This window comes from Phocoena phocoena, chromosome 7, assembly GCF_963924675.1.
Source record: "Phocoena phocoena chromosome 7, mPhoPho1.1, whole genome shotgun sequence".
Classification (NCBI taxonomy): domain Eukaryota; kingdom Metazoa; phylum Chordata; class Mammalia; order Artiodactyla; family Phocoenidae; genus Phocoena; species Phocoena phocoena.
This window is the reverse complement of record NC_089225.1, coordinates 18,548,778-18,565,888: the sequence shown is the minus strand read 5'-3', so window position 1 is coordinate 18,565,888 and position 17,111 is coordinate 18,548,778. Positions and strand designations below refer to the sequence as shown.

Sequence of the window (17,111 nt, the reverse complement as noted above, 5' to 3'; positions counted from 1 at the left end):
TTACCCTCCGACAGATGTAAGCAGATAGTGCCTCCATTAATCAACTCAAGAATATACGAATGAAAAGTGTGAGCAATAATAAAAAAAAACTCAGTATATGAGCAGCAGAAATGACAGTTAAAGAATAAATTAGGAAACTGAGAGATGCAGCCAATGACTTCTCCAAAATGCACAATGAAGGGAGCAGGAACGATTCACCGTCAAGCCTGACGCCTGGGTCTGCATGAAGAATGTTAAGCCCTTTGTTTCTGCTGGTCTCACAATGAAGTCTAGGAACATGCTGCGGGGAGGAGGGTGTGGTGTTTTGCACCTGTTTCTTATATCTGATAAGCAGGAAGGAGCATAGCCAGTATCCCAAGAGTGGAGTGAGGGAGTGGTAGAGAGAGCCAGTACAGAAGAAAGTATCTAAGGTGTCAAAGGTAGGTTTCTCTTGCCTGGAAGAATCCCCTTCCTTGCAGGTAATATTAACAGTGGTACATCCTTCAGGAGCCTTGGGGACCTGAGCACAGGCGATGTTGCCTTGTGAATCTATTTCCACTGAGTTCTGCATTTAAAACGTTCTGCTTTTCACTCACAGTGTCTCTTGGTCACATGTTTATATTAATTCCATCTCATAGCTTAATTCCAGCTCATAAATTAATTCTTTACACATAGCTTATGAGAATTAAAATATTACTACCTGGAAATTCTGCAACTCAGTTATTAAGGTGGTTCATATTATACAGAATATAGTCACACACATTTTTATAAGATCACTAAAACAAAAACACAAAAGACTTCAATTCCCACAAAGAACTCTTGGAGCCCTGAGCATGCTTCAAAGACCCTGACCTCAATTTTAAATTCACCATTTTAGAAGGAATCGCAGTGATTATCAGAATACATGTTAGGGGGAATGGTCAATAGATGGTGCTAAGATTGATTGTTTTCTCACCTCTAAATAGTGGTTTCATATTTCCATGGAAATGATCCAAAAAGAAAAAAAAAAACAAAGCAATATGTCCAACGACATTTATGGTAACCCTTTCCATACCTTCAAAGGTAGGAAAAAACTCTACCTCCCCATATCGCATAACAAAACTGTATGTATACACCATACATGATATACAAACGTCACAGGAAGTGATGGTATATGAAAAAAAGCTACATAAAAGTAGCTTTTAATTATAACTTTGAACGTTGACAAGAATTCAGTAAGTACAGCAAAGAAATCATCCTCAACTCTTTACGGCACTGTCTTCTCTGACTGGCTGATGCCCATATCAGACTGGTTACAGTTTGAATATCATGGTAGGACAGGGGGTAACCAAACAGTATGTATTTCAAATTAATGGGGTTTCTTTCTCTTAAGTTGTTTGGATGGCAGGATAGTAGAGATTTTTAAAATAACAACGGTAAATTCAGCCTAGAAGTAAAGTTTAGACTGAGAATGAGTTAGTTACCAAAAATTTACCCAAAAAGGAGCTTCAAATAAGCAATAACTGAATAACTGAAACAAAATACATTAATCTGTAAAATTCCAAATATTCATTTTGACTGAAGAAAAAAAATTTTTAACTATGGGGAATCAGAGTTAAAGCCAGATCTAAAACTTTCTCACACCATGAAAATATCAAAACCAGGCATGAAGTAACATTTAAGAAAGATCCATGTCTAACTTTTGACCAGGGTTCTGGTCTAAGGCAATCTTCTGAATTTCACATTCATTCTTGATTCTGTATTACTGACAATTATCCTTCTTTCCACCTCTGTAACTTCTAGGAAATTGAGAGGTCTCAGGGTTTCTTTGTTTGATTGATTTAACTATATATATATAATGCAAACAATAGGCCCTTCTGGAACTGATCTACTCTCCTTCCCCTGCTTTCCTTCTCCACAAAGTACTTAGCAATGCTTGAAATTATATCTATCTATTTATTATACTTATATACTTATTTCTATATATTTGTAAACCCCCTGAGAACTGAGATACTTGGTCTGTTTCATTCTTGGGCCTGTAACCCTAGCATGTAAAAGAGTTCCTGGCATATAGTAGATACTCAAAAAATATTTTTTGAATGAATTCAGAAATTGACAAGTTATCAACTATCAGATACTTTTATTTAAAACAAATTATCCATTTATCGTCACTCATGAGCATAAGTACAGGCAAAGAAATGTCTTTCTTCTCCCCTACATTTGTGACTCAATCTTTTGAGACAAGAATCCTTTGAGAATTTCATGAAAGCAATGGTTCTTTTCCCTAAAAAACTGCACTTTCTTGAACACACGCAAAAGTGTTCGTGCAATTTCGACTTGTGGATCATCCTTTTAGGGCAGAGGTCTGTGAATAGAGAGGACTGAATCCAGAGTGCCAAACTTGGATGGGAAATAAAAGTACATCTCAGTTTTCACAAATCTCTAACTAAAATCAGCACTTCCTTCCATTATGAATGTAGGCAACAAACCACAGTAGATCAGCAGTATAGTTAATTTGGGCCCAACAGAAATCACAGGTCATTTCATATCACGTATATGTTGCAGATACCTCTAAATACCATTTATTCTCATCACTACCCTGGAGTTATAATATTTATTAGACCTACCACTGTATCTTGTTTTTTAATGTGTTAAGAGAAGCATGTTTATTACTATTTCACTAATTTTAAAAATATTCTGAAAACTATTTCAATATAGCTGGTTTCCTTTGTTTTTCTATATAGTTGGGCTTATTATACATTTTAAAACATTATCCCAAGAACATAAGCTTCTGCAGCTTGCCAAAGAGGTATACACTGGGGAGCAGGAGGGAGGTTAAGGAATTCTGCTTTGGGGAACAACTGACCTCCAGTTAGGAACCTCTGCTTATAAGGTATAAACTTCAAGCTGACTTAGAAATCTTCAAACCTTACCAGACTCATGTTATAGTGTATCACCTCCCAAACACATGCTTTTTAAAAATTAATTTTTTAATTTCAATTTATTTTTTAAAAATATGTAATATATATTCACATCTCAAAATTCCAAAAATATGTAGCACACAATTCAAACTTTTTCTCTTACCTCTGTCCCTCAGTCTACCACTCCCCTCCACTCCCAGAGGAAATTAAGTTATCTATTTCTTGTGCCAAATGATTTTCACTTTTCTTACAAGTTTGGGAAATAAAATCTCTTGTATGCCAATGTGGAATGTTCAACAAATCAATGGAATAATACTTGAGGTCCAAAATGCAGAAGGGAAAAAGCAACTTCTGTCAGATGGCTACTTTGCTTTCATTTCATTTTACTTCTAATATTTCCAGCTTTACTTGGGGAAACATCCAAAGCTTCTGACTGTGTGAAGGTAATGTGTACCATTGTACACATTATGTACACAATGTGTACCTTCTCTTCCAAAAGGATTAAAAGTATTTTTCGTGAGAGTCAAAGGAGGAGGGAAGGGTCATGAGAAAGGAGGATCGTGGGGTTGCAGAGAGCCCCAAACTGGGGAGAGGAGATCGGAGCACTAGGGTGGTCATAGCACTTAACACCTCTGATCTTGTTTCTCCTCACCTGTAAAAGGAAATTAAAGATGCCTTTTCTGCCTACTTCTGGAGGAGAAGGGAGTAATACAACTAGTAAAAAAAATTGTTTGGGGGAGTTCCCTGGTGGTCTAGTGGTTAGGACCCGGCACTTTCCCTGCTGTGGCCCGGGTTCAGTCCCTGGTTGTGGAGTTAAGATCCCACAAGCTGTGTGTCGTGAACCAAAAAAAAAAATTTTGTTGAAAAATCAGCAATATTGTCTTTATATAAGTAGCAAAGTGTTATTATTTATGGTGTGCTCTAGATCAGTGATAGAGACCTGTATTCAAGCTACGTGGGCATGAAAGCACATTTTGGAAGTCATCGAGTTAGTGCCAATAAATCTAATATATATAAAAATAGTTGAAAGCCCCTGAGTGTTTTGTGGATAAAAAAGCTTGAGATTTAGAGCAAGTTCAGAGCTGGACAGTCTAAGAATAAACTAGCTCTCCCATCCATTAAAAGGGCTAGGTAGCAGCTTCTGCTTATGGAACCAGAAATTCTCAGGCTCCAAATAGGACAGCATCACTTGTACTCTTTATACAACTGCAGAAACAAACAAAAATATATTTACACCTGTCGTATAAGACAAAGGGTACTTGAGACCTAATTTATATAAAATCAGTTTACAAACTGTGAGGCACTATATCAATAAGTTCTCATTCGCAGAGCACAGCATAGGATATGTGACCATTAATGTTAATTCCCTTCCCGCTTCCATTCCTTTCTCTTGTTCCTTTATGTATGTGGATCAGTTACATTATTAAGCTAACAATGTAACTGAGCAACTATTAGCTTAATAATGTAAGCAAGACTATGATTCTTACCAAGGCGGTAGTTCTTAGAAACTTAGGGAGCTGGAACTCTGAATGAATTAATTAAAATAATGAAATTACATCATTAATTTTAATTTTAAATTAATTGTAAAAATCATCATCATTGATTAAAAATAAAATTAAATTAAAAATTTATTATCCCGCAATGGAGACTCACCACACCGTGCGACTTCTGTCAGGCATCCACTGTCAGAACACAGCTTGACTCTCTTACAGACAACCTCAATAGTATTTTTAAATTGGCAGAGGCAGTAGGCCATACGGCTAGGTAAGATCCTATAAATGGAAACACAGGTAATTAAATTCGTGGTAAAAGAGTTACTTGAGTAGGTAGAAGAGGTAGGCCAAGGCCACCACAGACCAGTGCAAAAAGGAGTTCTTAGGGCATATGGACTGGAGAACTGAATAGTGGCCGGTTGGCCAATTGCTGCTCTTGACTGTTGTAAATAAATATAGAGGAGGAGAGATGTGCCCAACAGAAGGATTAGGATGGCAGTAAGTATGGTATGCCTAGAAAAAAGGGAATAGGGATTAGAATTGGGTGACACTGATCTGTAGTTTAATTCAGAAGTATCTCCTTCCAACCCGAAATCCTCACTTTGGGTTGAGAGTACACAGGAAGAAGGCAGACTTCTAAGAAGAGTCTGAATAAGACTGCACGTTCTGTAGTCCCTTTCTCAGGTCCTATTTGTGAGTAGTAATATATTAGAAATTATTCTAGTAATAAAAAAGCATCTTGTGGTTAAACAATAACAGAGATCACATTGGCCAAATCTAGACAAAAGGAACATTCCAAAGAATAACACTATCATTATAATAAGGTATAACATAGATAATTTTTTAAGAAGCACATGAGTTCATAATGATATTCAAAATGAAAAGTTGGGGAGCTCTTCTGTATAGAATAATGTCAGCTAATAAATGCAAAATGTATGATAGAATAGGAAAGTGTCATTTTGCAACTATCAATGTAATAATCGACTGAAAGATTATCATTGATGCACAGTTGGGTGAAGAGTTGTTTGAAAGTAGGATATTCACTGATCCCAAAGTATCACCCCACAGATTATTTAGCAATTACCAAGGGGAAAAATGATTTTACAATGGAGAGATATGGAAGAAACCACCTTAATCAAGTGATCAAACTTAACAGTGGGCCATCCTGCTGGGAAGCAGAAATTTCAGCTTCCTCAGGGGGCTCTGGAGGTTCATCTGGGCTCCCCAAAAAATCCCTAGGTAGGCTCTCCTCGGGATAAATGGCATCCATACTGGCAACTAAATAGTCACCCTGCAACTGTTGTTCTACACCCTGAGTGATTTTTTCAAAATGGCCTGTAGATCCAACAGGCCAGCCATCGATGCTGAACTAGATCTTTCTTCAGGTTTGGGGGTGAAACAATAAACTTCATTGGTTTTGAGCTCTTGCTACCTAGAGGTGGAATAAGTATTTCAAATGATTGGTGACCTTCACCCTGATCTAGTATGTGTATACTCTTACTTTTGTGTCGAGAAGGCACAACCAAGGGCTGATTCTGATCCCAGTCTGGCACTGGAACCGCCTCTGGGAGCTTTTGATGTTGGGTTTGCTTGTTATTCAGATCCTGATGTGGAACAGGAAACTGATCTGGCCCTGTAGGCAGCTCTCCAACCGAATTCGTGTCCGGGTATGGAACCTCAGTCTCCCGTCAACTCCTGATGAGGCGGGGCCAACATCTGCACTGGAGACACCGACGTTAAGTAGTTCAAGCCCACGGCTTCTGCCAGGGGTGTAAGAGCATGGGACAATTTGGAAGGGGTTCTGAGGCTTGTGAAGACCAAGCCTCTGTCAGCCGCGCGGGGTTGGGGGTCACCTGGACGGGGCCCAGGGCCCACTCCGGAGACTGAACTGCTTGCACTAGAAGCCACAGTTGTTCCCACGTGAGGAAGAGCCGTGGCAACCAAAGGCGCAGCCGGGACATAACATGCGGTGGCTCCAGGGGCAGCGACCCAGGCCACTGAGGAGCTGGAGCCACATCCTGCTTCCGAGTTGAACTGCTATGCCAGCGCTGACGCGACAGCTCACTTTAGCAACCGCGTGCCCCACCCCCGCCTAACGTCCCACCCGTTATTTATGACGTCTTTAGTTACGCCACCGTTATTAGCTTTGTGCGTAGATCCAATCCGCGCCACCAGAGTGGGACTTTTTCCCAGAGTCCCCAGGGGGCAAGCCATCCTTCCCCTTGCAAAGGTGACAATTACCTCCTGCCGGGCCCTCTTCCCAACCGCCCCTGCGCTCCCTGGCCCCAAACAATGAGGAGGGATTTGGGCTGCAGACCCGAGTGCAACAAACTAGAGCAGCCCAGGGGTGGAGGGGGGTTGGGAAGGATGCAGAGCTTCCCGAGGAAACCAAAGGACCTGGCATTCTGGGAAATTCAAAAGTACTAGTCCAGTTCTGGCAATCTGAACTCTTCCTCCTCAAAGCTGAAGTCTGAGAATCATTCTTGCTCCCTTTGGCCACACGGCTGACAAGAAAAGTAGCTGACCTGCAAAATAAGCACCAGTTAGGGTGGGGGTAGGGGAACACACCTTATAATTATTCGAAAATGTTGCCATTTCCTCCAAACTCTCAGGATTCACATCTCATTATTCATTCCCCACTCTGTTTTTAGGGGTCACTACTGAATCAGTGATGACTCCAGAACTTCTGTAGGAGGGGTTTGGGGCAGGTGAGCAATTCATTCTGGGAAAGAGAGTCTAAAACCAAGTGAATGGCCCTTTACATTAGCATGGGAAAACTTCCCCCACCCCACCTTGTCTCAACAGAGCCCTTAATCTAGAAAAAACTACAGTGTCACTTTTCAGAGGTCTACCCTGTGTGCACATACGGAGAAGACACTTAGAATGTTAAAGTCAGCATGTTAAGTAATTTTCTTGAAATACTGGAACTAGCACCCAGTTTACTTTCTTCACAGTCTTTTTCATAATCTATTTAATTTTAGTCCTTTTTAATTGTCTGGTACACCTTTAACACCTAAACTCCAAGAGAGAAGGAGCTTCACCTTATTTCCAGTGCCTAGCACATAATGGTTTCTAAATGGAACTGATTGCAAGATTGGCCTCATTTAGGAGTGGATCTGTTGTTATAATCAGGTTTCCGAAATCTTTAGTATCAATACGGAATCCTTTCCTCTCACATTTCACAGGAAGCTAGACTTCTTAAAGCCCAAACAAACATGGATACGTTTGAAGTTTCCTTGACTGATTTAAAGTGAATTAAAATAATTACTTTGTAAAGGAAAAACTTTCAAATTTTTTTCATTTTTCAGAACAAAACCACCTCTTCTTTCTCTACTTTCTTCTCTTGAAAACAAACTTTGCAACATTGGGGTGAGTTAAATAATCAGAAATCTAGCCCCAAATTAAGCTCTCAATGACATGAAACACATTTTTTGCTCCTTTTTAATAAAAATCCTATATGCAGTACATTAGTGTTTTCTTTTAGAAATAACGTTGACAACTTAATCCCTAATTCGAGGCATTCATATAATTGGGTTACAGAAAGGTTCTTCGGCAAAATATTTAACACAAGATATATATGTGATGCTCAGATCTGGGTAATATACCTCACTAGAAAGGCATGAATAGTTTTTAAACACTGTGGCATAATCACACTTAAGGCTATAGTTACTTTGTTCCCAAATACCTGCAATTCTATTTGAGGGGAGTTCTAAAAGGCCTGTGTCTTCTCCTGTGTCCACAACTGTAGACGTACACTGGTGGCCCTCAATCCTGCTCTCCAAACTTCAAGTAAGAGGCCAGAGCCAAGGCGCTGGACTTGGAAAAGTCCTAGAAATTCCCTGCCTCAAAAGCAGTTTCAGAGTTTCACCTTTCCGTAAGAAGACAGAACTGAATAGATATGCTGAAGTCTTCCAAATCCTGCTGGTTGTTTTGAATTATGGCTCCACTGGCTGTGTACCCCTTGAGCTTTTATGTCCACATACTTGAATTAAACCCTGTAGTTCCTCTTCGGTTGGAGCATCTGTGACCTCTTCACAGGGTCTAGATGCCACAGCCGTTTTACCACTTTCTGAAATCAAGTTAACAATGATCAATTCAGAAGTTTTCTTGTTCTAAAACTTCCTTTATACAATGGAAGCACCCAATAATTAAACATTCTTTTGATTTCTAAAAGCAGAAAATAAGAGCATTTTCCTAGAAGTTCCCTCATCTGACACTTGTTTTTGTCATAATTATTTGTGAAAAAATATATAAGATGTAACACCTTTGGTTCAAAAACCTTTATGATCTTAGAAGTAAGAATTAAGGAATAATGACAGAGGAACTAAAAGCTGTGGAAACAAAAATGTTCAATCACAATACAATTAAATAGGAAGGCATTACGTGCGGGTCAAAGTGAGCTCAAACCTGGATAGATACCACTGGACTATAATAGATACTTCCGATTAGAAGCAAGGCAAGTGCCTACTCCTTGGGACCAAAATTCTAACAGATACAATGAACAAAGCTTTGGAGGTGGAGACAGAGACAGACAGCATTTGAACACTCTACTGGCAGAAACTGGCCCATGTACCTTTTGGACAATACAGCTTTCCTCAAGGCAAGCTAGAGCCACCAGGCTTTTTGGTCTAAGGACTTTTGGGTACATATAAGGAATACCTTGGCATATTAGGCACAAACAACCCAGGCATTTAGTTTGGTTCTTAAAGGTTGTTACCCAGAGTTGACAGCTGATGGAGCTTCTGCCTGATGACCAGGGAAGTCAAACTTCACTTGGAAGGACTACCCAGGCTGGAAGGCCAAGACCAATCCAGGGACAACTCTTACAAGCAAATAAGGTCTCTGACAACTTAGCTAGGATTTATCAGTCTCTCAGCCTGCAGGGCTGTGAAGCAGGGGAGCAATTCTGTTCTGGGAATCTACTAATCATAAAGTTTCCTTTGGGCACAGACTGTGATATTCTCACCGCTGTATAACTCGATAGGGAACACAATCAACACTCTTCAGTAGCATGACCACTTTCAAGGCTCACAAAAACGTAGCCGATTATTATATAAGAATCATATTCACCCAGTATATCAGAAATGAAGACTGAAATTAAATTGATTCCAAAAACATAATCTAATAAACTTTTCAACAAGAAAAAAACAATGATAATAATAATAGTCAATATATCTTGTCTGCTTACTATGTTTCAGGCATAGTTCTAAGCTTTTTACATTCATCATCTCATTTACTCTTACAATATCTCCATTAGGTGGTAAGCTCAATTACTAACCCTATTTGCAGATAAAGAAATTGCAGCTTAGAGATATTAAATACTTTCAAATGTCTCTGGCTACAAAAACCTAAAATTGAAACAACAACAACAAAAAATGTAAGAGACAAAGTTAGGCCTCAAACACAGGTGTCCAAGGCTTATAATCACTACACTACTCTGTATGATAAGCAAGCAATTGAGGAAGAAGTGGATCAAACACTTTCTCAGATCAAATGAACTGAGGCAAGTCATTCTACATCTAAACACTGGGGACAATAATATTTGCTGTCATTTTTCTCATAAATGACACAAAGAACAAATTTAAGATTGCTGCTGTGAAAGCATCTGGTGATTGAAAGAATATGTAATGTTGTAGATAAACATTATTTTCATCCAATTAACTTTTCAAATAAGTTTATTTCCTCACTGAAACTGAAGCACTTTAAGGACAATCAAAAAGGTCTTACCTAAAACCACAATCAGCAGTTTCTGGATGCATCTGTCAATAGCTTTCCGAATAACAAGCTTCCGGGTTACCTTACTTTTCATAAGGAATGATAACGACCCTAAATACAACCAAAAGAGTTGAATTTAAAATGTCTATCTGAAAAACTGATTTCTAGGTAGTATGTTTAAAACTAAAAATGCATCTGTGATTCTTAGAACATTATCTTAGTGATTAAGGGCAGGAACAACACTGGGGTATGGGTGAATGTCTCTGTTGCAGGTATACCCTGGCATGGCACATTTTTACTGCTCAGATGTATTCTGGAAGTTCCTAAAATACTCCATGGCAAATGCAAACCAAGAACGTGCCACAAATCTCATACTACTCACAGATTTCAAATGGACAAGCTGAGACTACACTGCTACAGACCCTGCTCTCGTGTGCGTAAAGGGCTGGATTCATACAGTGAGATAGATTTGGTGGTAGTGCAGATGATCTGGCCTCTCCTCAACCACCACCCACTCAGGTGGATGGTGGAGCCTCCTCCACTCCATTCGCTAACAGCCCTGCCGCTGACTTAAAATCCTAAGCCCAAGTGCCAGGGATTCTAGGAAACAACTCAGCACCAATTGGAATCCCCTTTCTAGGGATCTACATTTACTTTTACCGCTCAGGCCCTTCTATAGGAGGCAAAGGATTGAACATTTACACAAGAGTTTATTTCAATCTTCAGACAATGATTTTGTTGGGATAACTGAAGGCCAGAAGACATCTGTATATGAAGGACTATTTTAGCACAAAACAAATTATTAACCAAAAAAAAAACAAAACAACTAACTAATTTACCCTCCTCCTAAGCTTCTTGGCAGGCAGTCAGTTCTAAAATTCTAAAGTTTAAGGTGCTGTCAGGTATCGCCTAAGATAAAAACCTATATTGTCGGGCAGAAAAATTCTGCCCAGGGCTTTAGTTGCTTAGAAAAGGTGATGATGTATCTGAAAAGTTGAGTTTCAGAAAGAAAGGAAAAAAGAGAACTCCCACTGCCTCACCTCCCCCCACCCACACATACTGGAAAACAGACATTCCTCCAACTTATCCAAAAGTTCCTCAGCCATGACAACATCAGGACTCCTGCACTCGTGCAAGGGAAACACCACCTCTAAAGCACAAAAGAACTTCAGGCTTTGCTTCTGAAGTGGTGGTACAGTATCTTTATTTTCCCTTTCTTCAAGGTTAGAAAGTTCCTGAACCTGTTAGGACTTTGAGTTAAAGGCTAGACTTTAACATATTCTGTTGTTAGAAATAAAAACTAAACTCCAGCAATCCCAGGTAATAGTTTAGGTATGCTATAGCTTCAAAATCAAGTGAGACTTGCAAATGAATGACTAGATATGGACAACTATTTTTTATTATATGCCATACAAATACTGGAGAAAATTATGGACACCACCATCCAAGTCATTGAGATTATCACTAATTCTAGGTGGCAGGCCAATGCTCAGATACTTCCATGCGGAAGCCTCTCACATCTCCTCCCCAAAGCCCTGTTCTATTCTTCTCTCTAAAGTATAGGAGTTCAATGTTGGAAGGAGTCTTGTTAGTCAAAGAAAATCTACAGAGTTTACCCTGATGATCCTTTTTGACCACCCATGGAAACCAAAGTATTAATTTGCCAATTCTTGGCATCTGGAGCTGTTTAGGGAAAGCATATTATGTTGAATCGCCTTATGTCTGGTGCCGAGACAAACCTAAAGATATAAAAGACCTAAAAATGTCACAACGCTACATAAAGACTTATTTTGGGTATACCTGAGACTGATCAATACCAATTTCATAGAGTGGTTGTGAAGATTAAGTAGGACGTTTTAAGCAATGAGTTCACAGTGAGCCCTAAATAAATGTTATTTATTATTTTTAAGTCAGTACTTTTCTGCATCATTTCCAGGGCCCCTAACTAACCGGAAAGTTCCCTGACCTCTGGTGGTGAAAGTAATGATGAAAGCAACCAAGGAAGCCCAGCAGAAGACTATTATGGGGCTGGAGGTAAGCAAAGGAGGTGAACTGTTTTAGTCGTCTCATCCTGTAGCTCCTGCTTGAGAATATGACCTGAAGAGGAGGTAAGAAGCACCTGCCACTGAATTAGGAACTTAATCTGTAGTACCCCCTCCCCACGTTACTAACCGCTGTTAGAAGAGGGAATACATATACCTCTATAAATGTAAATAAGCAACCAAATGAATTAGAGGTTCATCTGAATTAACAAGCTTCTTTGAGAGTGCAAATATATCCAGTCTTAACTCTCTAAAGAACTTACATATTACTGTGGATTTTTTACATCACTAGTTCTTTCTTAAATATCTATTTCCATTTTGAACAGGGTGTAGTATGTTAATATAGTCATAAAAATTCAAATAACACAAATAAAGTCAAAGCATTGTTAATTCTTTATTGATTTGTTTGTGCATCTTCCCCTGACACTAATTTATGAGCTCTTAAGTGCTTGAAGGAACCATATATTATTCTTTCCTTGTTACCAGAAAAAAGCATAGATTTTGGCATATAATAGAGTGATGGTCTGTTGACTGAGTGAATGAATGAGTACATAAGAAATTGAAATTACTTTCTACAACTGAAGCTGCCTGCTGGGAAGGAGAAATGAAGATTAATTTTTAAATGTTGAGTGTCGCATGGGAGGCTAGGCCATGTACGGTGAGTCAAATGGAGCTGTCCTGAACAATTAGGAAGCTTCAGAAGGGCTCTGAGCCCCTGGGTAGTAGAGACAGTTGACGTTCGGGATAACCTTGCCACAGTTCTTGTTGGCAAACATTTCCCTTCATGCTACTGAGAAAAACTCAGATACTTTTGGCCTTTCCTTCATTTTATTTTAAGATGTTATTCTCTTTTCTCTATTTATAAAAAATACAGGGGAAAAAGATAAGAAGTATGTATAACTGCCAATAAATAAAAGAACACATAATTGGATCTTCACTGCTGGTGCAGTGGTTAAGACTCCATGCTCCCAATGCAGGGGGCCCTGGTTCAATCCCTGGTCAGGGAACTAGGTCTCACATGCATGCTGCAACTAAGAGTTCGCACACCACAGTTAAGGAGCCTGCAAGCCACAACTAAAGGAGCCTGCCTGCTGCAACTGGGGAGCCCACGTGCCCCAACTGGGAAGCCCTTGAGCCGCAACTAAGGAGCCCACCTGCTGCAACTGAGACTCGATGCAACCAAATAAATAAATAAATAAAATTTTAAAAGAATGCATAATTAAAGTAGATAACAATTTCAGGGTTGTGGGCATTAAACTAAGGCTCTGCATGAACACAGAAATCTAATACAAATGCCCTTTCCTCTGAACTCTATAGTGACTTGTAGAACATTCTATCAGTGACGGGCTTTATGCTGTGAAAATCTCAGAACCTACGCTTATGGAATGGTCTTAATGTCCAATATAAGAAAAGAACTCATTACTCACAACTGACACCAAGTAACTATTTCATAATCTTTCCAGGACCATCTGTAATATCTGAGTGGTTATGTGAAATGGTCGCAGGGTCCGCAAATTAAAGAATGTCTGACACAAAATCATTTCAATCCCAGGGAGTACAGGAGGATTGAAGAGGGTGTTAAACAGGGTACAGAAGTGGGAGGTAGTGTACCTGGAGTCACATCTGAGGAGAGTTCTCAGATTCAATAAAGGTGAAATCAGTGAGTAAAGAAATATGGGTGAGAAGACGCAACAAGGTCAGTAGGAAGTAGCCAGAGCAATAAGCCAATCCGAGAAGACACACAATTATAAAGGGAAAGGTCTGGGAAATCTAAGCCTCACTCACTTATTCAGAGGAATTGAAAAGGTCCTTGAAAAAGGAATGGTGGCTGAATGGAGGCACATAATGAAATGTTAATTCTAGGAAAGTAAAATTGGATGGCATGTTGATATGGAATAAGGTTTCTACAATGCATTAAAGAATATTTTAACCATTTTCTGGAATCTGAAGGGAGTTCTGATTAGGCAGTTTGAGAGTGATGATGATGATGAAGCCTCCTCTATCTTACATTTGACAAAAGTTTGTCAAGCTCCGAACATCCCTGGTGGCACAGTGGTTAAGAGTCCGCCTGCCAATGCAGGGGACACGGGTTCAATCCCTTGTCCGGGAAGATCCCACATGCCGCAGAGCAACTAAGCCCGCGTGCCTAGAACCCGTACTCCGCAACAAGAGAAGCCATCGCGATGAGAAGCCCACGCACCACAAGGAAGAGGAACCCCCGCTCTCCGCAACTAGAGAAAGCCAGCGCTCAGCAACAAGACGCAACGCAGCCAAAAGTAAATAAATTAATTAACCAAAAAAAATTTTGTCAACCTCACATATTTAAAATCCACATAAAAGTAAATATAAAGAAGACTCTTGTGAAGATTTCGTAAATTAAGGGGCAGCATAAAATGACATGGGGTTTAACATCAGTTAAGTTTGGGTTTGCCCTCTAGTTTCCACATTTACTGTCATGAACCTTAAGTAAGTCACTTAACCATCCTGAGTTCGAGTTTCTTCATCTAAAAAAAAGAAAGAACTGGGGAACTGGGGGATCAGTGGAGCCGTGTATCTGAGAGCATTCTGTACACCACAGTGCTGTACGAACGCTGGCCTTCCCCCCACCCCCCCGGGATCTTAGTTCCCCGACCAGGGATTGAACCCAGGCCCTCAGCATTGTAAGTGCAGAGTCCTAACCACTGGACCGCCAGGGAATTCCCGATGGCCTATTAGTTTGAAATTCAGCACTTCATCCCAGTAGAGCGAGGAATTCCACATTTGGACCCACCTTCACTGGAGATGTGTGAAAAAGCTGCTTCTGGTCGCATGCCTTTTGGGCGCTGTGGGCATCCCTTGCTGAATAAAACTTGATGATGGCATAGAACCCAGGACCGGCCACTGCTGCGTTTGGGAAGACTCGGACCGAATACAGAAGGCCAAACTGGGAGAAGACTGTCAACAGAGAATGCTGTAGGGTGGTCCCATGCTACGTAAGTGCAGGAAATTTCAGGCCCAGGAAACCAAACCGCCCATTCCCTTATATTCCCCCAACCTTTCGCCACAGGCAACTGTTGTGAGGCTGCAACTCCAAACACTTCTCATTTCATGAACAAGGTTCCCTCTGATAATCCTAAGCTTCGAGAAGCATTAAGAGGAAATGCCGGGGCTTCCCTGGTGGCGCAGTGGTTGAGAGTCCGCCTGCCGATGCAGGGGATATGGGTTCGCGCCCCGGTCCGGGAGGATCCCACATGCCGCGGAGCGGTTAGGCCCGTGAGTCATGGCCGCTGAGCCTGCGCGTCCGGAGCCTGTGCTCCGCAACGGGAGAGGCCACAACAGTGAGAGGCCCGCGTACCGCAAAAAAAAAAAAAAAAAAAGAGGCACTGCCGTCTGTTGGGAACTGTCTCTCAAAAATCTATGGGGGCGAGCTGACTGCTCAGCGGAGACCACAGGCAGATTAGGTACTGAAGCAGTACCCCGGGAAGCCCAGTTACTGGGGCGCGGGGCAGTTTCCTCCACCCCTCCCTCCGCCCCGGCTCGGCTCACTTGCAAGGCCTCGGCCGTGGGTCCAGAGCGCAGCTCCCACACAAGCAAGGTTTTCTCACCCACTATGGGAACCGAAAAAGATACCAACTCCACCATCCTACTGCCACTGCGCGTGCGCGGCTCGCGGCACAAACGGACTGCGGCTGCGCACGCGCGCTCGCGCGTTTTTAGAAACGGGAGCCTGAGGGGCGGATCCAGCTTGGTGGGAGTGGGACGAGGGCGGTACTCGGACCTCTCCCTCGACCCTCCCACTCCTGGCTTGTCTCTTTAGGTCTGCTTCTGCAACCCAGGCGGCCGGAAGTCTTGGAGTTTAGCGCTTTTATTCAAGTGTATTTTTAGCGTAGAGTCCAAAGTGTGAGTTTACAGGATCGAATGGTGCGGACTCTTTATAGCAGCTGGCTTCATCTTCAAACTCCCAGAAAAGACTAGAGTACCAAGTAGTTAGCGCTAACTATCCACTGAACTTTAAAAATTTAGATTTCCCGACTCTGTGTGAGAAATGACCACCAAAGATGCAATCCTTCGACTTGAGTGTTTTCATGAGTCTTAAACATGCAAATCAAGGTATAACATTAAAGCCATCAACAGTCTAGTATGAAATTCTTAAAAAGCTATTTTCTAGCCCATTTTCCTAAAGTACCCCCAAATCACCGAGCACATTTCTCCATCCCCACGACTTTCTCCACCTCAATATATCAGACCCTTATCCCCACCCATTACCTACTTCTGATCTCTTTTACTTCAAAAATTGTTGACTTTGGAGGAATTACTTGGATCTTGATACTGTTTCAAACCAATAACTATAGATTTATTATCCGTATCATTATCCATTGCAGTCAGTGTATGTATCCATTTATTCATTGTATCCATTATCTGTGTATGGAGATAATCTCCATAATCTTCTCCAGATAGATTATGAACACCTCATGAACAATATTTACAGATTTATCATCCTTTTTCTAGTACCTATCACACTCATACTCTATTAGGTACTCAAGTATACTTGGGATTAATCCGTTGCGGAGCATGGGCTCTAGGCAAGCGGGCTTCAGTAGTTGCAGCACGAGGGCTCAGTAGCTGTGGTTCGCACACTCTAGAGCACAGGCTCAGTATTTGTGGCACACAGGCTTAGTTGCTCTGCGGCATGTGGGATCTTCCCGGGCCAGGGCTCGAACCCATGTTCCCTGCATTGGCAGGCGGATTCGTAACTACTGTGCCACCAGGGAAGTCTGGAAGGCGGATTCTTTACCACTGGACCATCAAGGAAGTCCCAGGATCAGCGTTTTAAAGAAGCATCCCAGAGATGTTTGAGTGTAGAGGGCCACAGACCATATTTTGAGAAATGATATTTCCCTATGGACACCTTTCCTCTGGCAGCCCTTTTAAATGGCAGCTATGTTCTCTCCGATGCTGCACTGCCTGCAGTCTACCCAGCTTTCATTGCAGTGAGAACATTC

The 17,111-nt window shown here is 41.1% G+C and overlaps 1 non-coding gene and 1 pseudogene across 1 annotated transcript; both read right to left on the bottom strand.

Annotated features, from left to right (window-relative positions):
- Window positions 1-6,795: 6,795 nt before the first annotated feature.
- LOC136125607 (RAD52 motif-containing protein 1-like) lies at window positions 6,796-15,750 on the bottom strand (annotated as a pseudogene).
- On the bottom strand, window positions 14,753-14,825 carry TRNAV-UAC (transfer RNA valine (anticodon UAC)). The gene has a single exon. It is a non-coding gene; the product is annotated as a tRNA-Val (tRNA).
- Window positions 15,751-17,111: the final 1,361 nt, after the last annotated feature.